Source organism: Pseudophryne corroboree, chromosome 4 (genome assembly GCF_028390025.1).
Source record: "Pseudophryne corroboree isolate aPseCor3 chromosome 4, aPseCor3.hap2, whole genome shotgun sequence".
Classification (NCBI taxonomy): Eukaryota; Metazoa; Chordata; class Amphibia; order Anura; family Myobatrachidae; genus Pseudophryne; species Pseudophryne corroboree.
The window spans coordinates 17,676,040-17,699,581 of record NC_086447.1 but is presented as its reverse complement, the minus strand read 5'-3'; the positions used below and the strand labels follow the sequence as shown (position 1 = coordinate 17,699,581).

General features: G+C 36.6%; 22 non-coding genes across 22 annotated transcripts; 13 read left to right on the top strand and 9 right to left on the bottom strand.

The window, feature by feature from the left end:
• Nucleotides 1–837: 837 nt before the first annotated feature.
• Nucleotides 838–911, bottom strand: TRNAN-GUU (transfer RNA asparagine (anticodon GUU)). Its single transcript has one exon. It is a non-coding gene; the product is annotated as a tRNA-Asn (tRNA).
• A 186-nt stretch (nucleotides 912–1,097) lies between these two features.
• On the top strand, nucleotides 1,098–1,169 carry TRNAM-CAU (transfer RNA methionine (anticodon CAU)). The gene has a single exon. It is a non-coding gene; the product is annotated as a tRNA-Met (tRNA).
• A 3,157-nt stretch (nucleotides 1,170–4,326) lies between these two features.
• Nucleotides 4,327–4,400, bottom strand: TRNAN-GUU (transfer RNA asparagine (anticodon GUU)). The gene has a single exon. It is a non-coding gene; the product is annotated as a tRNA-Asn (tRNA).
• A 186-nt stretch (nucleotides 4,401–4,586) lies between these two features.
• TRNAM-CAU (transfer RNA methionine (anticodon CAU)) lies at nucleotides 4,587–4,658 on the top strand. Its single transcript has one exon. It is a non-coding gene; the product is annotated as a tRNA-Met (tRNA).
• Nucleotides 4,659–5,487: 829 nt separating this feature from the next.
• TRNAN-GUU (transfer RNA asparagine (anticodon GUU)) lies at nucleotides 5,488–5,562 on the bottom strand. The gene has a single exon. It is a non-coding gene; the product is annotated as a tRNA-Asn (tRNA).
• A 186-nt stretch (nucleotides 5,563–5,748) lies between these two features.
• Nucleotides 5,749–5,820, top strand: TRNAM-CAU (transfer RNA methionine (anticodon CAU)). The gene has a single exon. It is a non-coding gene; the product is annotated as a tRNA-Met (tRNA).
• A 1,996-nt stretch (nucleotides 5,821–7,816) lies between these two features.
• Nucleotides 7,817–7,890, bottom strand: TRNAN-GUU (transfer RNA asparagine (anticodon GUU)). The gene has a single exon. It is a non-coding gene; the product is annotated as a tRNA-Asn (tRNA).
• Nucleotides 7,891–8,076: 186 nt separating this feature from the next.
• TRNAM-CAU (transfer RNA methionine (anticodon CAU)) lies at nucleotides 8,077–8,148 on the top strand. The gene has a single exon. It is a non-coding gene; the product is annotated as a tRNA-Met (tRNA).
• An 835-nt stretch (nucleotides 8,149–8,983) lies between these two features.
• On the bottom strand, nucleotides 8,984–9,057 carry TRNAN-GUU (transfer RNA asparagine (anticodon GUU)). Its single transcript has one exon. It is a non-coding gene; the product is annotated as a tRNA-Asn (tRNA).
• A 186-nt stretch (nucleotides 9,058–9,243) lies between these two features.
• Nucleotides 9,244–9,315, top strand: TRNAM-CAU (transfer RNA methionine (anticodon CAU)). The gene has a single exon. It is a non-coding gene; the product is annotated as a tRNA-Met (tRNA).
• A 2,251-nt stretch (nucleotides 9,316–11,566) lies between these two features.
• On the top strand, nucleotides 11,567–11,638 carry TRNAM-CAU (transfer RNA methionine (anticodon CAU)). Its single transcript has one exon. It is a non-coding gene; the product is annotated as a tRNA-Met (tRNA).
• Nucleotides 11,639–12,473: 835 nt separating this feature from the next.
• On the bottom strand, nucleotides 12,474–12,547 carry TRNAN-GUU (transfer RNA asparagine (anticodon GUU)). Its single transcript has one exon. It is a non-coding gene; the product is annotated as a tRNA-Asn (tRNA).
• A 186-nt stretch (nucleotides 12,548–12,733) lies between these two features.
• On the top strand, nucleotides 12,734–12,805 carry TRNAM-CAU (transfer RNA methionine (anticodon CAU)). Its single transcript has one exon. It is a non-coding gene; the product is annotated as a tRNA-Met (tRNA).
• Nucleotides 12,806–15,056: 2,251 nt separating this feature from the next.
• TRNAM-CAU (transfer RNA methionine (anticodon CAU)) lies at nucleotides 15,057–15,128 on the top strand. The gene has a single exon. It is a non-coding gene; the product is annotated as a tRNA-Met (tRNA).
• An 835-nt stretch (nucleotides 15,129–15,963) lies between these two features.
• Nucleotides 15,964–16,037, bottom strand: TRNAN-GUU (transfer RNA asparagine (anticodon GUU)). The gene has a single exon. It is a non-coding gene; the product is annotated as a tRNA-Asn (tRNA).
• A 186-nt stretch (nucleotides 16,038–16,223) lies between these two features.
• TRNAM-CAU (transfer RNA methionine (anticodon CAU)) lies at nucleotides 16,224–16,295 on the top strand. The gene has a single exon. It is a non-coding gene; the product is annotated as a tRNA-Met (tRNA).
• An 835-nt stretch (nucleotides 16,296–17,130) lies between these two features.
• TRNAN-GUU (transfer RNA asparagine (anticodon GUU)) lies at nucleotides 17,131–17,204 on the bottom strand. Its single transcript has one exon. It is a non-coding gene; the product is annotated as a tRNA-Asn (tRNA).
• Nucleotides 17,205–17,390: 186 nt separating this feature from the next.
• Nucleotides 17,391–17,462, top strand: TRNAM-CAU (transfer RNA methionine (anticodon CAU)). Its single transcript has one exon. It is a non-coding gene; the product is annotated as a tRNA-Met (tRNA).
• A 2,251-nt stretch (nucleotides 17,463–19,713) lies between these two features.
• On the top strand, nucleotides 19,714–19,785 carry TRNAM-CAU (transfer RNA methionine (anticodon CAU)). Its single transcript has one exon. It is a non-coding gene; the product is annotated as a tRNA-Met (tRNA).
• Nucleotides 19,786–20,620: 835 nt separating this feature from the next.
• Nucleotides 20,621–20,694, bottom strand: TRNAN-GUU (transfer RNA asparagine (anticodon GUU)). The gene has a single exon. It is a non-coding gene; the product is annotated as a tRNA-Asn (tRNA).
• Nucleotides 20,695–20,880: 186 nt separating this feature from the next.
• On the top strand, nucleotides 20,881–20,952 carry TRNAM-CAU (transfer RNA methionine (anticodon CAU)). Its single transcript has one exon. It is a non-coding gene; the product is annotated as a tRNA-Met (tRNA).
• Nucleotides 20,953–23,203: 2,251 nt separating this feature from the next.
• On the top strand, nucleotides 23,204–23,275 carry TRNAM-CAU (transfer RNA methionine (anticodon CAU)). The gene has a single exon. It is a non-coding gene; the product is annotated as a tRNA-Met (tRNA).
• The last annotated feature ends 267 nt before the right edge of the window (nucleotides 23,276–23,542 follow it).

Sequence of the window (23,542 nt, the reverse complement as noted above, 5' to 3'; positions counted from 1 at the left end):
CTCTGCTATGTGCACTTATTTTTTTGTTAATTAAATTCTTCCAAAACTGGAATTGATATTTTGACTCTTTTATTTTTACTTAAAGTACAATAACTTTTAACATTTTAATTTGTTTTAATAGTATATTGACAGCATTGTTTTCTTTCAGAAATCCACTTAATTTTCTTTACCCTATTACTGAAATGGTAATTGACAAAAACAAGCTACATTGTCACCAGAAGAGCAATGCAAAATGTACAATTGATATTTCAAAATCATCTTTCCATCTTGAATTTCAATGATGCATTGGGGCAACGATTTTGTGAGAAACATCTTCACCCTTAAAGAAAGATTTTCTTAACTTCTTACCTGTGTGCTGATTAGATATCACCTGGTTTTCACATTAAACAGATTCCCACTTGAGAAAGCAGCAAGGATGCAGTGAGGTTTATGTTTCCTGGTGTCAACCTGTATTATTTCAGTGGACATTGTAATGAGGATGCATCTTGCTGCCTTTCCAATGAAGCAAGTTTTAATCAGTAATAGGTGAAAAACCATTCCTACAAAGGTGTTAATCAGAGTCTTGGCTTTGTGGACACTTTTCAGAGAGCAAATGTGTTAGCATAAAAATAAAGCCATAAAATGGAGAGCTGATTAATCACTCAATTGGATTTCTCTGCCTGCATAATTTTTTTTCTCTGCAACCCCATGCTAAATTGTGCTTCCTGTTTTTTATAAAATGACTTAATCAAATATGACTGCATCAGAGAAGGCCAGGTACCCTACACCATAAGAGGTGGTTTGAAATTTTGACTTGTCTACTTAAAGATCAGCAAAATTTGATCACAAGGTCAATTACGTCCCTGGGTGGGATTGAACCACCAACCTTTCGGTTAACAGCCGAATGCGCTAACCGATTGCGCCACAGAGACAGCTTGCAAAAGCATGTACTGACAAAGGCTAAAAAGCATTCATCTAGATAGTTTCCTAGAAAAAAGTTAAAAAGGCAATAATCTGGAGAGTTTTGCAAGATTTTTCTTCCATTGACCAACGAAGAAACACATTGGTACTTTCACATGATGAGTGAGTACTTCAGGATCTCTGACACTTACATGAGCAGCAGAGTGGCGCAGCGGAAGCGTGCTGGGCCCATAACCCAGAGGTCGGTGGATCGAAACCATCCTCTGCTATGTGCACTTATTTTTTTGTTAATTAAATTCTTCCAAAACTGGAATTGATATTTTGACTCTTTTATTTTTACTTAAAGTACAATAACTTTTAACATTTTAATTTGTTTTAATAGTATATTGACAGCATTGTTTTCTTTCAGAAATCCACTTAATTTTCTTTACCCTATTACTGAAATGGTAATTGACAAAAACAAGCTACATTGTCACCAGAAGAGCAATGCAAAATGTACAATTGATATTTCAAAATCATCTTTCCATCTTGAATTTCAATGATGCATTGGGGCAACGATTTTGTGAGAAACATCTTCACCCTTAAAGAAAGATTTTCTTAACTTCTTACCTGTGTGCTGATTAGATATCACCTGGTTTTCACATTAAACAGATTCCCACTTGAGAAAGCAGCAAGGATGCAGTGAGGTTTATGTTTCCTGGTGTCAACCTGTATTATTTCAGTGGACATTGTAATGAGGATGCATCTTGCTGCCTTTCCAATGAAGCAAGTTTTAATCAGTAATAGGTGAAAAACCATTCCTACAAAGGTGTTAATCAGAGACTTGGCTTTGTGGACACTTTTCAGAGAGCAAATGTGTTAGCATAAAAATAAAGCCATAAAATGGAGAGCTGATTAATCACTCAATTGGATTTCTCTGCCTGCATAATTTTTTTTCTCTGCAACCCCATGCTAAATTGTGCTTCCTGTTTTTTATAAAATGACTTAATCAAATCTGATTGCATCAGAGAAGGCCAGGTACCCTACACTATAAGAGGTGGTTTGAAATTTTGACTTGTCTACTTAAAGATCACCAAAATTTGATCACAAGGTCAATTACGTCCCTGGGTGGGATTGAACCACCAACCTTTCGGTTAACAGACGAATGCGCTAACCGATTGCGCCACAGAGACAGCTTGCAAAAGCATGTACTGACAAAGGCTAAAAAGCATTCATCTAGAAAGTTTCCTAGAAAAAGGTTAAAAAGGCAATAATCTGGAGAGTTTTGCAAGATTTTTCTTCCATTGACCAAAGACGAAACACATTGGTACTTTCACATAATGAGTGAGTACTTCAGGATCTCTGACACTTACATGAGCAGCAGAGTGGGGCAGCAGAAGCGTGCTGGGCCCATAACCCAGAGGTCGGTGGATTGAAACCATCCTCTGCTATGTGCACTTATTTTTTTGTTAATTAAATTCTTCCAAAACTGGAATTGATATTTTGACTCTTTTATTTTTACTTAAAGTACAATAACTTTTAACATTTTAATTTGTTTTAATAGTATATTGACAGCATTGTTTTCTTTCAGAAATCCACTTAATTTTCTTTACCCTATTACTGAAATGGTAATTGACAAAAACAAGCTACATTGTCACCAGAAGAGCAATGCAAAATGTACAATTGATATTTCAAAATCATCTTTCCATCTTGAATTTCAATGATGCATTGGGGCAACGATTTTGTGAGAAACATCTTCACCCTTAAAGAAAGATTTTCTTAACTTCTTACCTGTGTGCTGATTAGATATCACCTGGTTTTCACATTAAACAGATTCCCACTTGAGAAAGCAGCAAGGATGCAGTGAGGTTTATGTTTCCTGGTGTCAACCTGTATTATTTCAGTGGACATTGTAATGAGGATGCATCTTGCTGCCTTTCCAATGAAGCAAGTTTTAATCAGTAATAGGTGAAAAACCATTCCTACAAAGGTGTTAATCAGAGTCTTGGCTTTGTGGACACTTTTCAGAGAGCAAATGTGTTAGCATAAAAATAAAGCCATAAAATGGAGAGCTGATTAATCACTCAATTGGATTTCTCTGCCTGCATAATTTTTTTTCTCTGCAACCCCATGCTAAATTGTGCTTCCTGTTTTTTATAAAATGACTTAATCAAATATGACTGCATCAGAGAAGGCCAGGTACCCTACACTATAAGAGGTGGTTTGAAATTTTGACTTGTCTACTTAAAGATCACCAAAATTTGATCACAAGGTCAATTACATCCCTGGGTGCGATTGAACCACCAACCTTTCGGTTAACAGCCGAATGCGCTAACCGATTGCGCCACAGAGACAGCTTGCAAAAGCATGTACTGACAAAGGCTAAAAAGCATTCATCTAGAAAGTTTCCTAGAAAAAGGTTAAAAAGGCAATAATCTGGAGAGTTTTGCAAGATTTTTCTTCCATTGACCAAAGAAGAAACACATTGGTACTTTCACATAATGAGTGAGTACTTCAGGATCTCTGACACTTACATGAGCAGCAGAGTGGGGCAGCAGAAGCGTGCTGGGCCCATAACCCAGAGGTCGGTGGATTGAAACCATCCTCTGCTATGTGCACTTATTTTTTTGTTAATTAAATTCTTCCAAAACTGGAATTGATATTTTGACTCTTTTATTTTTACTTAAAGTACAATAACTTTTAACATTTTAATTTGTTTTAATAGTATATTGACAGCATTGTTTTCTTTCAGAAATCCACTTAATTTTCTTTACCCTATTACTGAAATGGTAATTGACAAAAACAAGCTACATTGTCACCAGAAGAGCAATGCAAAATGTAAAATTGATATTTCAAAATCATCTTTCCATCTTGAATTTCAATGATGCATTGGGGCAACGATTTTGTGAGAAACATCTTCACCCTTAAAGAAAGATTTTCTTAACTTCTTACCTGTGTGCTGATTAGATATCACCTGGTTTTCACATTAAACAGATTCCCACTTGAGAAAGCAGCAAGGATGCAGTGAGGTTTATGTTTCCTGGTGTCAACCTGTATTATTTCAGTGGACATTGTAATGAGGATGCATCTTGCTGCCTTTCCAATGAAGCAAGTTTTAATCAGTAATAGGTGAAAAACCATTCCTACAAAGGTGTTAATCAGAGACTTGGCTTTGTGGACACTTTTCAGAGAGCAAATGTGTTAGCATAAAAATAAAGCCATAAAATGGAGAGCTGATTAATCACTCAATTGGATTTCTCTGCCTGCATAATTTTTTTTCTCTGCAACCCCATGCTAAATTGTGCTTCCTGTTTTTTATAAAATGACTTAATCAAATATGACTCTGATTGCATCAGAGAAGGCCAGGTACCCTACACCATAAGAGGTGGTTTGAAATTTTGACTTGTCTACTTAAAGATCAGCAACATTTGATCACAAGGTCAATTACGTCCCTGGGTGGGATTGAACCACCAACCTTTCGGTTAACAGCCGAATGCGCTAACCGATTGCGCCACAGAGACAGCTTGCAAAAGCATGTACTGACAAAGGCTAAAAAGCATTCATCTAGATAGTTTCCTAGAAAAAAGTTAAAAAGGCAATAATCTGGAGAGTTTTGCAAGATTTTTCTTCCATTGACCAACGAAGAAACACATTGGTACTTTCACATGATGAGTGAGTACTTCAGGATCTCTGACACTTACATGAGCAGCAGAGTGGCGCAGCGGAAGCGTGCTGGGCCCATAACCCAGAGGTCGGTGGATCGAAACCATCCTCTGCTATGTGCACTTATTTTTTTGTTAATTAAATTCTTCCAAAACTGGAATTGATATTTTGACTCTTTTATTTTTACTTAAAGTACAATAACTTTTAACATTTTAATTTGTTTTAATAGTATATTGACAGCATTGTTTTCTTTCAGAAATCCACTTAATTTTCTTTACCCTATTACTGAAATGGTAATTGACAAAAACAAGCTACATTGTCACCAGAAGAGCAATGCAAAATGTACAATTGATATTTCAAAATCATCTTTCCATCTTGAATTTCAATGATGCATTGGGGCAACGATTTTGTGAGAAACATCTTCACCCTTAAAGAAAGATTTTCTTAACTTCTTACCTGTGTGCTGATTAGATATCACCTGGTTTTCACATTAAACAGATTCCCACTTGAGAAAGCAGCAAGGATGCAGTGAGGTTTATGTTTCCTGGTGTCAACCTGTATTATTTCAGTGGACATTGTAATGAGGATGCATCTTGCTGCCTTTCCAATGAAGCAAGTTTTAATCAGTAATAGGTGAAAAACCATTCCTACAAAGGTGTTAATCAGAGACTTGGCTTTGTGGATACTTTTCAGAGAGCAAATGTGTTAGCATAAAAATAAAGCCATAGTATGGAGAGCTGATTAATCACTCAATTGGATTTCTCTGCCTGCATAATTTTTTTTCTCTGCAACCCCATGCTAAATTGTGCTTCCTGTTTTTTATAAAATGACTTAATCAAATCTGATTGCATCAGAGAAGGCCAGGTACCCTACACTATAAGAGGTGGTTTGAAATTTTGACTTGTCTACTTAAAGATCACCAAAATTTGATCACAAGGTCAATTACGTCCCTGGGTGGGATTGAACCACCAGACCTTTCGGTTAACAGCCGAATGCGCTAACCGATTGCGCCACAGAGACAGCTTGCAAAAGCATGTACTGACAAAGGCTAAAAAGCATTCATCTAGAAAGTTTCCTAGAAAAAGGTTAAAAAGGCAATAATCTGGAGAGTTTTGCAAGATTTTTCTTCCATTGACCAACGAAGAAACACATTGGTACTTTCACATGATGAGTGAGTACTTCAGGATCTCTGACACTTACATGAGCAGCAGAGTGGCGCAGCGGAAGCGTGCTGGGCCCATAACCCAGAGGTCGGTGGATCGAAACCATCCTCTGCTATGTGCACTTATTTTTTTGTTAATTAAATTCTTCCAAAACTGGAATTAATATTTTGACTCTTTTATTTTTACTTAAAGTACAATAACTTTTAACATTTTAATTTGTTTTAATAGTATATTGACAGCATTGTTTTCTTTCAGAAATCCACTTAATTTTCTTTACCCTATTACTGAAATGGTAATTGACAAAAACAAGCTACATTGTCACCAGAAGAGCAATGCAAAATGTACAATTGATATTTCAAAATCATCTTTCCATCTTGAATTTCAATGATGCATTGGGGCAACGATTTTGTGAGAAACATCTTCACCCTTAAAGAAAGATTTTCTTAACTTCTTACCTGTGTGCTGATTAGATATCACCTGGTTTTCACATTAAACAGATTCCCACTTGAGAAAGCAGCAAGGATGCAGTGAGGTTTATGTTTCCTGGTGTCAACCTGTATTATTTCAGTGGACATTGTAATGAGGATGCATCTTGCTGCCTTTCCAATGAAGCAAGTTTTAATCAGTAATAGGTAAAAAACCATTCCTACAAAGGTGTTAATCAGAGTCTTGGCTTTGTGGACACTTTTCAGAGAGCAAATGTGTTAGCATAAAAATAAAGCCATAAAATGGAGAGCTGATTAATCACTCAATTGGATTTCTCTGCCTGCATAATTTTTTTTCTCTGCAACCCCATGCTAAATTGTGCTTCCTGTTTTTTATAAAATGACTTAATCAAATATGACTGCATCAGAGAAGGCCAGGTACCCTACACTATAAGAGGTGGTTTGAAATTTTGACTTGTCTACTTAAAGATCACCAAAATTTGATCACAAGGTCAATTACATCCCTGGGTGCGATTGAACCACCAACCTTTCGGTTAACAGCCGAATGCACTAACCGATTGCGCCACAGAGACAGCTTGCAAAAGCATGTACTGACAAAGGCTAAAAAGCATTCATCTAGAAAGTTTCCTAGAAAAAGGTTAAAAAGGCAATAATCTGGAGAGTTTTGCAAGATTTTTCTTCCATTGACCAACGAAGAAACACATTGGTACTTTCACATAATGAGTGAGTACTTCAGGATCTCTGACACTTACATGAGCAGCAGAGTGGGGCAGCAGAAGCGTGCTGGGCCCATAACCCAGAGGTCGGTGGATTGAAACCATCCTCTGCTATGTGCACTTATTTTTTTGTTAATTAAATTCTTCCAAAACTGGAATTGATATTTTGACTCTTTTATTTTTACTTAAAGTACAATAACTTTTAACATTTTAATTTGTTTTAATAGTATATTGACAGCATTGTTTTCTTTCAGAAATCCACTTAATTTTCTTTACCCTATTACTGAAATGGTAATTGACAAAAACAAGCTACATTGTCACCAGAAGAGCAATGCAAAATGTACAATTGATATTTCAAAATCATCTTTCCATCTTGAATTTCAATGATGCATTGGGGCAACGATTTTGTGAGAAACATCTTCACCCTTAAAGAAAGATTTTCTTAACTTCTTACCTGTGTGCTGATTAGATATCACCTGGTTTTCACATTAAACAGATTCCCACTTGAGAAAGCAGCAAGGATGCAGTGAGGTTTATGTTTCCTGGTGTCAACCTGTATTATTTCAGTGGACATTGTAATGAGGATGCATCTTGCTGCCTTTCCAATGAAGCAAGTTTTAATCAGTAATAGGTGAAAAACCATTCCTACAAAGGTGTTAATCAGAGACTTGGCTTTGTGGACACTTTTCAGAGAGCAAATGTGTTAGCATAAAAATAAAGCCATAAAATGGAGAGCTGATTAATCACTCAATTGGATTTCTCTGCCTGCATAATTTTTTTTCTCTGCAACCCCATGCTAAATTGTGCTTCCTGTTTTTTATAAAATGACTTAATCAAATCTGACTCTGATTGCATCAGAGAAGGCCAGGTACCCTACACCATAAGAGGTGGTTTGAAATTTTGACTTGTCTACTTAAAGATCAGCAAAATTTGATCACAAGGTCAATTACGTCCCTGGGTGGGATTGAACCACCAACCTTTCGGTTAACAGCCGAATGCGCTAACCGATTGCGCCACAGAGACAGCTTGCAAAAGCATGTACTGACAAAGGCTAAAAAGCATTCATCTAGATAGTTTCCTAGAAAAAAGTTAAAAAGGCAATAATCTGGAGAGTTTTGCAAGATTTTTCTTCCATTGACCAACGAAGAAACACATTGGTACTTTCACATGATGAGTGAGTACTTCAGGATCTCTGACACTTACATGAGCAGCAGAGTGGCGCAGCGGAAGCGTGCTGGGCCCATAACCCAGAGGTCGGTGGATCGAAACCATCCTCTGCTATGTGCACTTATTTTTTTGTTAATTAAATTCTTCCAAAACTGGAATTGATATTTTGACTCTTTTATTTTTACTTAAAGTACAATAACTTTTAACATTTTAATTTGTTTTAATAGTATATTGACAGCATTGTTTTCTTTCAGAAATCCACTTAATTTTCTTTACCCTATTACTGAAATGGTAATTGACAAAAACAAGCTACATTGTCACCAGAAGAGCAATGCAAAATGTACAATTGATATTTCAAAATCATCTTTCCATCTTGAATTTCAATGATGCATTGGGGCAACGATTTTGTGAGAAACATCTTCACCCTTAAAGAAAGATTTTCTTAACTTCTTACCTGTGTGCTGATTAGATATCACCTGGTTTTCACATTAAACAGATTCCCACTTGAGAAAGCAGCAAGGATGCAGTGAGGTTTATGTTTCCTGGTGTCAACCTGTATTATTTCAGTGGACATTGTAATGAGGATGCATCTTGCTGCCTTTCCAATGAAGCAAGTTTTAATCAGTAATAGGTGAAAAACCATTCCTACAAAGGTGTTAATCAGAGACTTGGCTTTGTGGACACTTTTCAGAGAGCAAATGTGTTAGCATAAAAATAAAGCCATAAAATGGAGAGCTGATTAATCACTCAATTGGATTTCTCTGCCTGCATAATTTTTTTTCTCTGCAACCCCATGCTAAATTGTGCTTCCTGTTTTTTATAAAATGACTTAATCAAATCTGACTCTGATTGCATCAGAGAAGGCCAGGTACCCTACACCATAAGAGGTGGTTTGAAATTTTGACTTGTCTACTTAAAGATCAGCAAAATTTGATCACAAGGTCAATTACGTCCCTGGGTGGGATTGAACCACCAACCTTTCGGTTAACAGCCGAATGCGCTAACCGATTGCGCCACAGAGACAGCTTGCAAAAGCATGTACTGACAAAGGCTAAAAAGCATTCATCTAGATAGTTTCCTAGAAAAAAGTTAAAAAGGCAATAATCTGGAGAGTTTTGCAAGATTTTTCTTCCATTGACCAACGAAGAAACACATTGGTACTTTCACATGATGAGTGAGTACTTCAGGATCTCTGACACTTACATGAGCAGCAGAGTGGCGCAGCGGAAGCGTGCTGGGCCCATAACCCAGAGGTCGGTGGATCGAAACCATCCTCTGCTATGTGCACTTATTTTTTTGTTAATTAAATTCTTCCAAAACTGGAATTGATATTTTGACTCTTTTATTTTTACTTAAAGTACAATAACTTTTAACATTTTAATTTGTTTTAATAGTATATTGACAGCATTGTTTTCTTTCAGAAATCCACTTAATTTTCTTTACCCTATTACTGAAATGGTAATTGACAAAAACAAGCTACATTGTCACCAGAAGAGCAATGCAAAATGTACAATTGATATTTCAAAATCATCTTTCCATCTTGAATTTCAATGATGCATTGGGGCAACGATTTTGTGAGAAACATCTTCACCCTTAAAGAAAGATTTTCTTAACTTCTTACCTGTGTGCTGATTAGATATCACCTGGTTTTCACATTAAACAGATTCCCACTTGAGAAAGCAGCAAGGATGCAGTGAGGTTTATGTTTCCTGGTGTCAACCTGTATTATTTCAGTGGACATTGTAATGAGGATGCATCTTGCTGCCTTTCCAATGAAGCAAGTTTTAATCAGTAATAGGTGAAAAACCATTCCTACAAAGGTGTTAATCAGAGTCTTGGCTTTGTGGACACTTTTCAGAGAGCAAATGTGTTAGCATAAAAATAAAGCCATAAAATGGAGAGCTGATTAATCACTCAATTGGATTTCTCTGCCTGCATAATTTTTTTTCTCTGCAACCCCATGCTAAATTGTGCTTCCTGTTTTTTATAAAATGACTTAATCAAATATGACTGCATCAGAGAAGGCCAGGTACCCTACACTATAAGAGGTGGTTTGAAATTTTGACTTGTCTACTTAAAGATCACCAAAATTTGATCACAAGGTCAATTACATCCCTGGGTGCGATTGAACCACCAACCTTTCGGTTAACAGCCGAATGCACTAACCGATTGCGCCACAGAGACAGCTTGCAAAAGCATGTACTGACAAAGGCTAAAAAGCATTCATCTAGAAAGTTTCCTAGAAAAAGGTTAAAAAGGCAATAATCTGGAGAGTTTTGCAAGATTTTTCTTCCATTGACCAACGAAGAAACATATTGGTACTTTCACATAATGAGTGAGTACTTCAGGATCTCTGACACTTACATGAGCAGCAGAGTGGGGCAGCAGAAGCGTGCTGGGCCCATAACCCAGAGGTCGGTGGATTGAAACCATCCTCTGCTATGTGCACTTATTTTTTTGTTAATTAAATTCTTCCAAAACTGGAATTGATATTTTGACTCTTTTATTTTTACTTAAAGTACAATAACTTTTAACATTTTAATTTGTTTTAATAGTATATTGACAGCATTGTTTTCTTTCAGAAATCCACTTAATTTTCTTTACCCTATTACTGAAATGGTAATTGACAAAAACAAGCTACATTGTCACCAGAAGAGCAATGCAAAATGTACAATTGATATTTCAAAATCATCTTTCCATCTTGAATTTCAATGATGCATTGGGGCAACGATTTTGTGAGAAACATCTTCACCCTTAAAGAAAGATTTTCTTAACTTCTTACCTGTGTGCTGATTAGATATCACCTGGTTTTCACATTAAACAGATTCCCACTTGAGAAAGCAGCAAGGATGCAGTGAGGTTTATGTTTCCTGGTGTCAACCTGTATTATTTCAGTGGACATTGTAATGAGGATGCATCTTGCTGCCTTTCCAATGAAGCAAGTTTTAATCAGTAATAGGTGAAAAACCATTCCTACAAAGGTGTTAATCAGAGACTTGGCTTTGTGGATACTTTTCAGAGAGCAAATGTGTTAGCATAAAAATAAAGCCATAGTATGGAGAGCTGATTAATCACTCAATTGGATTTCTCTGCCTGCATAATTTTTTTTCTCTGCAACCCCATGCTAAATTGTGCTTCCTGTTTTTTATAAAATGACTTAATCAAATCTGATTGCATCAGAGAAGGCCAGGTACCCTACACTATAAGAGGTGGTTTGAAATTTTGACTTGTCTACTTAAAGATCACCAAAATTTGATCACAAGGTCAATTACGTCCCTGGGTAAGATTGAACCACCAGACCTTTCGGTTAACAGCCGAATGCGCTAACCGATTGCGCCACAGAGACAGCTTGCAAAAGCATGTACTGACAAAGGCTAAAAAGCATTCATCTAGAAAGTTTCCTAGAAAAAGGTTAAAAAGGCAATAATCTGGAGAGTTTTGCAAGATTTTTCTTCCATTGACCAACGAAGAAACACATTGGTACTTTCACATGATGAGTGAGTACTTCAGGATCTCTGACACTTACATGAGCAGCAGAGTGGCGCAGCGGAAGCGTGCTGGGCCCATAACCCAGAGGTCGGTGGATCGAAACCATCCTCTGCTATGTGCACTTATTTTTTTGTTAATTAAATTCTTCCAAAACTGGAATTGATATTTTGACTCTTTTATTTTTACTTAAAGTACAATAACTTTTAACATTTTAATTTGTTTTAATAGTATATTGACAGCATTGTTTTCTTTCAGAAATCCACTTAATTTTCTTTACCCTATTACTGAAATGGTAATTGACAAAAACAAGCTACATTGTCACCAGAAGAGCAATGCAAAATGTACAATTGATATTTCAAAATCATCTTTCCATCTTGAATTTCAATGATGCATTGGGGCAACGATTTTGTGAGAAACATCTTCACCCTTAAAGAAAGATTTTCTTAACTTCTTACCTGTGTGCTGATTAGATATCACCTGGTTTTCACATTAAACAGATTCCCACTTGAGAAAGCAGCAAGGATGCAGTGAGGTTTATGTTTCCTGGTGTCAACCTGTATTATTTCAGTGGACATTGTAATGAGGATGCATCTTGCTGCCTTTCCAATGAAGCAAGTTTTAATCAGTAATAGGTGAAAAACCATTCCTACAAAGGTGTTAATCAGAGACTTGGCTTTGTGGACACTTTTCAGAGAGCAAATGTGTTAGCATAAAAATAAAGCCATAAAATGGAGAGCTGATTAATCACTCAATTGGATTTCTCTGCCTGCATAATTTTTTTTCTCTGCAACCCCATGCTAAATTGTGCTTCCTGTTTTTTATAAAATGACTTAATCAAATCTGACTCTGATTGCATCAGAGAAGGCCAGGTACCCTACACCATAAGAGGTGGTTTGAAATTTTGACTTGTCTACTTAAAGATCAGCAAAATTTGATCACAAGGTCAATTACGTCCCTGGGTGGGATTGAACCACCAACCTTTCGGTTAACAGCCGAATGCGCTAACCGATTGCGCCACAGAGACAGCTTGCAAAAGCATGTACTGACAAAGGCTAAAAAGCATTCATCTAGATAGTTTCCTAGAAAAAAGTTAAAAAGGCAATAATCTGGAGAGTTTTGCAAGATTTTTCTTCCATTGACCAACGAAGAAACACATTGGTACTTTCACATGATGAGTGAGTACTTCAGGATCTCTGACACTTACATGAGCAGCAGAGTGGCGCAGCGGAAGCGTGCTGGGCCCATAACCCAGAGGTCGGTGGATCGAAACCATCCTCTGCTATGTGCACTTATTTTTTTGTTAATTAAATTCTTCCAAAACTGGAATTGATATTTTGACTCTTTTATTTTTACTTAAAGTACAATAACTTTTAACATTTTAATTTGTTTTAATAGTATATTGACAGCATTGTTTTCTTTCAGAAATCCACTTAATTTTCTTTACCCTATTACTGAAATGGTAATTGACAAAAACAAGCTACATTGTCACCAGAAGAGCAATGCAAAATGTACAATTGATATTTCAAAATCATCTTTCCATCTTGAATTTCAATGATGCATTGGGGCAACGATTTTGTGAGAAACATCTTCACCCTTAAAGAAAGATTTTCTTAACTTCTTACCTGTGTGCTGATTAGATATCACCTGGTTTTCACATTAAACAGATTCCCACTTGAGAAAGCAGCAAGGATGCAGTGAGGTTTATGTTTCCTGGTGTCAACCTGTATTATTTCAGTGGACATTGTAATGAGGATGCATCTTGCTGCCTTTCCAATGAAGCAAGTTTTAATCAGTAATAGGTGAAAAACCATTCCTACAAAGGTGTTAATCAGAGTCTTGGCTTTGTGGACACTTTTCAGAGAGCAAATGTGTTAGCATAAAAATAAAGCCATAAAATGGAGAGCTGATTAATCACTCAATTGGATTTCTCTGCCTGCATAATTTTTTTTCTCTGCAACCCCATGCTAAATTGTGCTTCCTGTTTTTTATAAAATGACTTAATCAAATATGACTGCATCAGAGAAGGCCAGGTACCCTACACTATAAGAGGTGGTTTGAAATTTTGACTTGTCTACTTAAAGATCACCAAAATTTGATCACAAGGTCAATTACATCCCTGGGTGCGATTGAACCACCAACCTTTCGGTTAACAGCCGAATGCACTAACCGATTGCGCCACAGAGACAGCTTGCAAAAGCATGTACTGACAAAGGCTAAAAAGCATTCATCTAGAAAGTTTCCTAGAAAAAGGTTAAAAAGGCAATAATCTGGAGAGTTTTGCAAGATTTTTCTTCCATTGACCAACGAAGAAACACATTGGTACTTTCACATAATGAGTGAGTACTTCAGGATCTCTGACACTTACATGAGCAGCAGAGTGGGGCAGCAGAAGCGTGCTGGGCCCATAACCCAGAGGTCGGTGGATTGAAACCATCCTCTGCTATGTGCACTTATTTTTTTGTTAATTAAATTCTTCCAAAACTGGAATTGATATTTTGACTCTTTTATTTTTACTTCAAGTACAATAACTTTTAACATTTTAATTTGTTTTAATAGTATATTGACAGCATTGTTTTCTTTCAGAAATCCACTTAATTTTCTTTACCCTATTACTGAAATGGTAATTGACAAAAACAAGCTACATTGTCACCAGAAGAGCAATGCAAAATGTACAATTGATATTTCAAAATCATCTTTCCATCTTGAATTTCAATGATGCATTGGGGCAACGATTTTGTGAGAAACATCTTCACCCTTAAAGAAAGATTTTCTTAACTTCTTACCTGTGTGCTGATTAGATATCACCTGGTTTTCACATTAAACAGATTCCCACTTGAGAAAGCAGCAAGGATGCAGTGAGGTTTATGTTTCCTGGTGTCAACCTGTATTATTTCAGTGGACATTGTAATGAGGATGCATCTTGCTGCCTTTCCAATGAAGCAAGTTTTAATCAGTAATAGGTGAAAAACCATTCCTACAAAGGTGTTAATCAGAGACTTGGCTTTGTGGATACTTTTCAGAGAGCAAATGTGTTAGCATAAAAATAAAGCCATAGTATGGAGAGCTGATTAATCACTCAATTGGATTTCTCTGCCTGCATAATTTTTTTTCTCTGCAACCCCATGCTAAATTGTGCTTCCTGTTTTTTATAAAATGACTTAATCAAATCTGATTGCATCAGAGAAGGCCAGGTACCCTACACTATAAGAGGTGGTTTGAAATTTTGACTTGTCTACTTAAAGATCACCAAAATTTGATCACAAGGTCAATTACGTCCCTGGGTGGGATTGAACCACCAGACCTTTCGGTTAACAGCCGAATGCGCTAACTGATTGCGCCACAGAGACAGCTTGCAAAAGCATGTACTGACAAAGGCTAAAAAGCATTCATCTAGAAAGTTTCCTAGAAAAAGGTTAAAAAGGCAATAATCTGGAGAGTTTTGCAAGATTTTTCTTCCATTGACCAACGAAGAAACACATTGGTACTTTCACATGATGAGTGAGTACTTCAGGATCTCTGACACTTACATGAGCAGCAGAGTGGCGCAGCGGAAGCGTGCTGGGCCCATAACCCAGAGGTCGGTGGATCGAAACCATCCTCTGCTATGTGCACTTATTTTTTTGTTAATTAAATTCTTCCAAAACTGGAATTGATATTTTGACTCTTTTATTTTTACTTAAAGTACAATAACTTTTAACATTTTAATTTGTTTTAATAGTATATTGACAGCATTGTTTTCTTTCAGAAATCCACTTAATTTTCTTTACCCTATTACTGAAATGGTAATTGACAAAAACAAGCTACATTGTCACCAGAAGAGCAATGCAAAATGTACAATTGATATTTCAAAATCATCTTTCCATCTTGAATTTCAATGATGCATTGGGGCAACGATTTTGTGAGAAACATCTTCACCCTTAAAGAAAGATTTTCTTAACTTCTTACCTGTGTGCTGATTAGATATCACCTGGTTTTCACATTAAACAGATTCCCACTTGAGAAAGCAGCAAGGATGCAGTGAGGTTTATGTTTCCTGGTGTCAACCTGTATTATTTCAGTGGACATTGTAATGAGGATGCATCTTGCTGCCTTTCCAATGAAGCAAGTTTTAATCAGTAATAGGTGAAAAACCATTCCTACAAAGGTGTTAATCAGAGACTTGGCTTTGTGGACACTTTTCAGAGAGCAAATGTGTTAGCATAAAAATAAAGCCATAAAATGGAGAGCTGATTAATCACTCAATTGGATTTCTCTGCCTGCATAATTTTTTTTCTCTGCAACCCCATGCTAAATTGTGCTTCCTGTTTTTTATAAAATGACTTAATCAAATCTGACTCTGATTGCATCAGAGAAGGCCAGGTACCCTACACCATAAGAGGTGGTTTGAAATTTTGACTTGTCTACTTAAAGATCAGCAAAATTTGATCACAAGGTCAATTACGTCCCTGGGTGGGATTGAACCACCAACCTTTCGGTTAACAGCCGAATGCGCTAACCGATTGCGCCACAGAGACAGCTTGCAAAAGCATGTACTGACAAAGGCTAAAAAGCATTCATCTAGATAGTTTCCTAGAAAAAAGTTAAAAAGGCAATAATCTGGAGAGTTTTGCAAGATTTTTCTTCCATTGACCAACGAAGAAACACATTGGTACTTTCACATGATGAGTGAGTACTTCAGGATCTCTGACACTTACATGAGCAGCAGAGTGGCGCAGCGGAAGCGTGCTGGGCCCATAACCCAGAGGTCGGTGGATCGAAACCATCCTCTGCTATGTGCACTTATTTTTTTGTTAATTAAATTCTTCCAAAACTGGAATTGATATTTTGACTCTTTTATTTTTACTTAAAGTACAATAACTTTTAACATTTTAATTTGTTTTAATAGTATATTGACAGCATTGTTTTCTTTCAGAAATCCACTTAATTTTCTTTACCCTATTACTGAAATGGTAATTGACAAAAACAAGCTACATTGTCACCAGAAGAGCAATGCAAAATGTACAATTGATATTTCAAAATCATCTTTCCATCTTGAATTTCAATGATGCATTGGGGCAACGATTTTGTGAGAAACATCTTCACCCTTAAAGAAAGATTTTCTTAACTTCTTACCTGTGTGCTGATTAGATATCACCTGGTTTTCACATTAAACAGATTCCCACTTGAGAAAGCAGCAAGGATGCAGTGAGGTTTATGTTTCCTGGTGTCAACCTGTATTATTTCAGTGGACATTGTAATGAGGATGCATCTTGCTGCCTTTCCAATGAAGCAAGTTTTAATCAGTAATAGGTGAAAAACCATTCCTACAAAGGTGTTAATCAGAGACTTGGCTTTGTGGACACTTTTCAGAGAGCAAATGTGTTAGCATAAAAATAAAGCCATAAAATGGAGAGCTGATTAATCACTCAATTGGATTTCTCTGCCTGCATAATTTTTTTTCTCTGCAACCCCATGCTAAATTGTGCTTCCTGTTTTTTATAAAATGACTTAATCAAATCTGACTCTGATTGCATCAGAGAAGGCCAGGTACCCTACACCATAAGAGGTGGTTTGAAATTTTGACTTGTCTACTTAAAGATCAGCAAAATTTGATCACAAGGTCAATTACGTCCCTGGGTGGGATTGAACCACCAACCTTTCGGTTAACAGCCGAATGCGCTAACCGATTGCGCCACAGAGACAGCTTGCAAAAGCATGTACTGACAAAGGCTAAAAAGCATTCATCTAGATAGTTTCCTAGAAAAAAGTTAAAAAGGCAATAATCTGGAGAGTTTTGCAAGATTTTTCTTCCATTGACCAACGAAGAAACACATTGGTACTTTCACATGATGAGTGAGTACTTCAGGATCTCTGACACTTACATGAGCAGCAGAGTGGCGCAGCGGAAGCGTGCTGGGCCCATAACCCAGAGGTCGGTGGATCGAAACCATCCTCTGCTATGTGCACTTATTTTTTTGTTAATTAAATTCTTCCAAAACTGGAATTGATATTTTGACTCTTTTATTTTTACTTAAAGTACAATAACTTTTAACATTTTAATTTGTTTTAATAGTATATTGACAGCATTGTTTTCTTTCAGAAATCCACTTAATTTTCTTTACCCTATTACTGAAATGGTAATTGACAAAAACAAGCTACATTGTCACCAGAAGAGCAATGCAAAATGTACAATTGATATTTCAAAATCATCTTTCCATCTTGAATTTCAATGATGCATTGGGGCAACGATTTTGTGAGAAACATCTTCACCCTTAAAGAAAGATTTTCTTAACTTCTTACCTGTGTGCTGATTAGATATCACCTGGTTTTCACATTAAACAGATTCCCACTTGAGAAAGCAGCAAGGATGCAGTGAGGTTTATGTTTCCTGGTGTCAACCTGTATTATTTCAGTGGACATTGTAATGAGGATGCATCTTGCTGCCTTTCCAATGAAGCAAGTTTTAATCAGTAATAGGTGAAAAACCATTCCTACAAAGGTGTTAATCAGAGTCTTGGCTTTGTGGACACTTTTCAGAGAGCAAATGTGTTAGCATAAAAATAAAGCCATAAAATGGAGAGCTGATTAATCACTCAATTGGATTTCTCTGCCTGCATAATTTTTTTTCTCTGCAACCCCATGCTAAATTGTGCTTCCTGTTTTTTATAAAATGACTTAATCAAATATGACTGCATCAGAGAAGGCCAGGTACCCTACACTATAAGAGGTGGTTTGAAATTTTGACTTGTCTACTTAAAGATCACCAAAATTTGATCACAAGGTCAATTACATCCCTGGGTGCGATTGAACCACCAACCTTTCGGTTAACAGCCGAATGCACTAACCGATTGCGCCACAGAGACAGCTTGCAAAAGCATGTACTGACAAAGGCTAAAAAGCATTCATCTAGAAAGTTTCCTAGAAAAAGGTTAAAAAGGCAATAATCTGGAGAGTTTTGCAAGATTTTTCTTCCATTGACCAACGAAGAAACATATTGGTACTTTCACATAATGAGTGAGTACTTCAGGATCTCTGACACTTACATGAGCAGCAGAGTGGGGCAGCAGAAGCGTGCTGGGCCCATAACCCAGAGGTCGGTGGATTGAAACCATCCTCTGCTATGTGCACTTATTTTTTTGTTAATTAAATTCTTCCAAAACTGGAATTGATATTTTGACTCTTTTATTTTTACTTAAAGTACAATAACTTTTAACATTTTAATTTGTTTTAATAGTATATTGACAGCATTGTTTTCTTTCAGAAATCCACTTAATTTTCTTTACCCTATTACTGAAATGGTAATTGACAAAAACAAGCTACATTGTCACCAGAAGAGCAATGCAAAATGTACAATTGATATTTCAAAATCATCTTTCCATCTTGAATTTCAATGATGCATTGGGGCAACGATTTTGTGAGAAACATCTTCACCCTTAAAGAAAGATTTTCTTAACTTCTTACCTGTGTGCTGATTAGATATCACCTGGTTTTCACATTAAACAGATTCCCACTTGAGAAAGCAGCAAGGATGCAGTGAGGTTTATGTTTCCTGGTGTCAACCTGTATTATTTCAGTGGACATTGTAATGAGGATGCATCTTGCTGCCTTTCCAATGAAGCAAGTTTTAATCAGTAATAGGTGAAAAACCATTCCTACAAAGGTGTTAATCAGAGACTTGGCTTTGTGGATACTTTTCAGAGAGCAAATGTGTTAGCATAAAAATAAAGCCATAGTATGGAGAGCTGATTAATCACTCAATTGGATTTCTCTGCCTGCATAATTTTTTTTCTCTGCAACCCCATGCTAAATTGTGCTTCCTGTTTTTTATAAAATGACTTAATCAAATCTGATTGCATCAGAGAAGGCCAGGTACCCTACACTATAAGAGGTGGTTTGAAATTTTGACTTGTCTACTTAAAGATCACCAAAATTTGATCACAAGGTCAATTACGTCCCTGGGTAAGATTGAACCACCAGACCTTTCGGTTAACAGCCGAATGCGCTAACCGATTGCGCCACAGAGACAGCTTGCAAAAGCATGTACTGACAAAGGCTAAAAAGCATTCATCTAGAAAGTTTCCTAGAAAAAGGTTAAAAAGGCAATAATCTGGAGAGTTTTGCAAGATTTTTCTTCCATTGACCAACGAAGAAACACATTGGTACTTTCACATGATGAGTGAGTACTTCAGGATCTCTGACACTTACATGAGCAGCAGAGTGGCGCAGCGGAAGCGTGCTGGGCCCATAACCCAGAGGTCGGTGGATCGAAACCATCCTCTGCTATGTGCACTTATTTTTTTGTTAATTAAATTCTTCCAAAACTGGAATTGATATTTTGACTCTTTTATTTTTACTTAAAGTACAATAACTTTTAACATTTTAATTTGTTTTAATAGTATATTGACAGCATTGTTTTCTTTCAGAAATCCACTTAATTTTCTTTACCCTATTACTGAAATGGTAATTGACAAAAACAAGCTACATTGTCACCAGAAGAGCAATGCAAAATGTACAATTGATATTTCAAAATCATCTTTCCATCTTGAATTTCAATGATGCATTGGGGCAACGATTTTGTGAGAAACATCTTCACCCTTAAAGAAAGATTTTCTTAACTTCTTACCTGTGTGCTGATTAGATATCACCTGGTTTTCACATTAAACAGATTCCCACTTGAGAAAGCAGCAAGGATGCAGTGAGGTTTATGTTTCCTGGTGTCAACCTGTATTATTTCAGTGGACATTGTAATGAGGATGCATCTTGCTGCCTTTCCAATGAAGCAAGTTTTAATCAGTAATAGGTGAAAAACCATTCCTACAAAGGTGTTAATCAGAGACTTGGCTTTGTGGACACTTTTCAGAGAGCAAATGTGTTAGCATAAAAATAAAGCCATAAAATGGAGAGCTGATTAATCACTCAATTGGATTTCTCTGCCTGCATAATTTTTTTTCTCTGCAACCCCATGCTAAATTGTGCTTCCTGTTTTTTATAAAATGACTTAATCAAATCTGACTCTGATTGCATCAGAGAAGGCCAGGTACCCTACACCATAAGAGGTGGTTTGAAATTTTGACTTGTCTACTTAAAGATCAGCAAAATTTGATCACAAGGTCAATTACGTCCCTGGGTGGGATTGAACCACCAACCTTTCGGTTAACAGCCGAATGCGCTAACCGATTGCGCCACAGAGACAGCTTGCAAAAGCATGTACTGACAAAGGCTAAAAAGCATTCATCTAGATAGTTTCCTAGAAAAAAGTTAAAAAGGCAATAATCTGGAGAGTTTTGCAAGATTTTTCTTCCATTGACCAACGAAGAAACACATTGGTACTTTCACATGATGAGTGAGTACTTCAGGATCTCTGACACTTACATGAGCAGCAGAGTGGCGCAGCGGAAGCGTGCTGGGCCCATAACCCAGAGGTCGGTGGATCGAAACCATCCTCTGCTATGTGCACTTATTTTTTTGTTAATTAAATTCTTCCAAAACTGGAATTGATATTTTGACTCTTTTATTTTTACTTAAAGTACAATAACTTTTAACATTTTAATTTGTTTTAATAGTATATTGACAGCATTGTTTTCTTTCAGAAATCCACTTAATTTTCTTTACCCTATTACTGAAATGGTAATTGACAAAAACAAGCTACATTGTCACCAGAAGAGCAATGCAAAATGTACAATTGATATTTCAAAATCATCTTTCCATCTTGAATTTCAATGATGCATTGGGGCAACGATTTTGTGAGAAACATCTTCACCCTTAAAGAAAGATTTTCTTAACTTCTTACCTGTGTGCTGATTAGATATCACCTGGTTTTCACATTAAACAGATTCCCACTTGAGAAAGCAGCAAGGATGCAGTGAGGTTTATGTTTCCTGGTGTCAACCTGTATTATTTCAGTGGACATTGTAATGAGGATGCATCTTGCTGCCTTTCCAATGAAGCAAGTTTTAATCAGTAATAGGTGAAAAACCATTCCTACAAAGGTGTTAATCAGAGTCTTGGCTTTGTGGACACTTTTCAGAGAGCAAATGTGTTAGCATAAAAATAAAGCCATAAAATGGAGAGCTGATTAATCACTCAATTGGATTTCTCTGCCTGCATAATTTTTTTTCTCTGCAACCCCATGCTAAATTGTGCTTCCTGTTTTTTATAAAATGACTTAATCAAATATGACTGCATCAGAGAAGGCCAGGTACCCTACACTATAAGAGGTGGTTTGAAATTTTGACTTGTCTACTTAAAGATCACCAAAATTTGATCACAAGGTCAATTACATCCCTGGGTGCGATTGAACCACCAACCTTTCGGTTAACAGCCGAATGCACTAACCGATTGCGCCACAGAGACAGCTTGCAAAAGCATGTACTGACAAAGGCTAAAAAGCATTCATCTAGAAAGTTTCCTAGAAAAAGGTTAAAAAGGCAATAATCTGGAGAGTTTTGCAAGATTTTTCTTCCATTGACCAACGAAGAAACACATTGGTACTTTCACATAATGAGTGAGTACTTCAGGATCTCTGACACTTACATGAGCAGCAGAGTGGGGCAGCAGAAGCGTGCTGGGCCCATAACCCAGAGGTCGGTGGATTGAAACCATCCTCTGCTATGTGCACTTATTTTTTTGTTAATTAAATTCTTCCAAAACTGGAATTGATATTTTGACTCTTTTATTTTTACTTCAAGTACAATAACTTTTAACATTTTAATTTGTTTTAATAGTATATTGACAGCATTGTTTTCTTTCAGAAATCCACTTAATTTTCTTTACCCTATTACTGAAATGGTAATTGACAAAAACAAGCTACATTGTCACCAGAAGAGCAATGCAAAATGTACAATTGATATTTCAAAATCATCTTTCCATCTTGAATTTCAATGATGCATTGGGGCAACGATTTTGTGAGAAACATCTTCACCCTTAAAGAAAGATTTTCTTAACTTCTTACCTGTGTGCTGATTAGATATCACCTGGTTTTCACATTAAACAGATTCCCACTTGAGAAAGCAGCAAGGATGCAGTGAGGTTTATGTTTCCTGGTGTCAACCTGTATTATTTCAGTGGACATTGTAATGAGGATGCATCTTGCTGCCTTTCCAATGAAGCAAGTTTTAATCAGTAATAGGTGAAAAACCATTCCTACAAAGGTGTTAATCAGAGACTTGGCTTTGTGGATACTTTTCAGAGAGCAAATGTGTTAGCATAAAAATAAAGCCATAGTATGGAGAGCTGATTAATCACTCAATTGGATTTCTCTGCCTGCATAATTTTTTTTCTCTGCAACCCCATGCTAAATTGTGCTTCCTGTTTTTTATAAAATGACTTAATCAAATCTGATTGCATCAGAGAAGGCCAGGTACCCTACACTATAAGAGGTGGTTTGAAATTTTGACTTGTCTACTTAAAGATCACCAAAATTTGATCACAAGGTCAATTACGTCCCTGGGTGGGATTGAACCACCAGACCTTTCGGTTAACAGCCGAATGCGCTAACTGATTGCGCCACAGAGACAGCTTGCAAAAGCATGTACTGACAAAGGCTAAAAAGCATTCATCTAGAAAGTTTCCTAGAAAAAGGTTAAAAAGGCAATAATCTGGAGAGTTTTGCAAGATTTTTCTTCCATTGACCAACGAAGAAACACATTGGTACTTTCACATGATGAGTGAGTACTTCAGGATCTCTGACACTTACATGAGCAGCAGAGTGGCGCAGCGGAAGCGTGCTGGGCCCATAACCCAGAGGTCGGTGGATCGAAACCATCCTCTGCTATGTGCACTTATTTTTTTGTTAATTAAATTCTTCCAAAACTGGAATTGATATTTTGACTCTTTTATTTTTACTTAAAGTACAATAACTTTTAACATTTTAATTTGTTTTAATAGTATATTGACAGCATTGTTTTCTTTCAGAAATCCACTTAATTTTCTTTACCCTATTACTGAAATGGTAATTGACAAAAACAAGCTACATTGTCACCAGAAGAGCAATGCAAAATGTACAATTGATATTTCAAAATCATCTTTCCATCTTGAATTT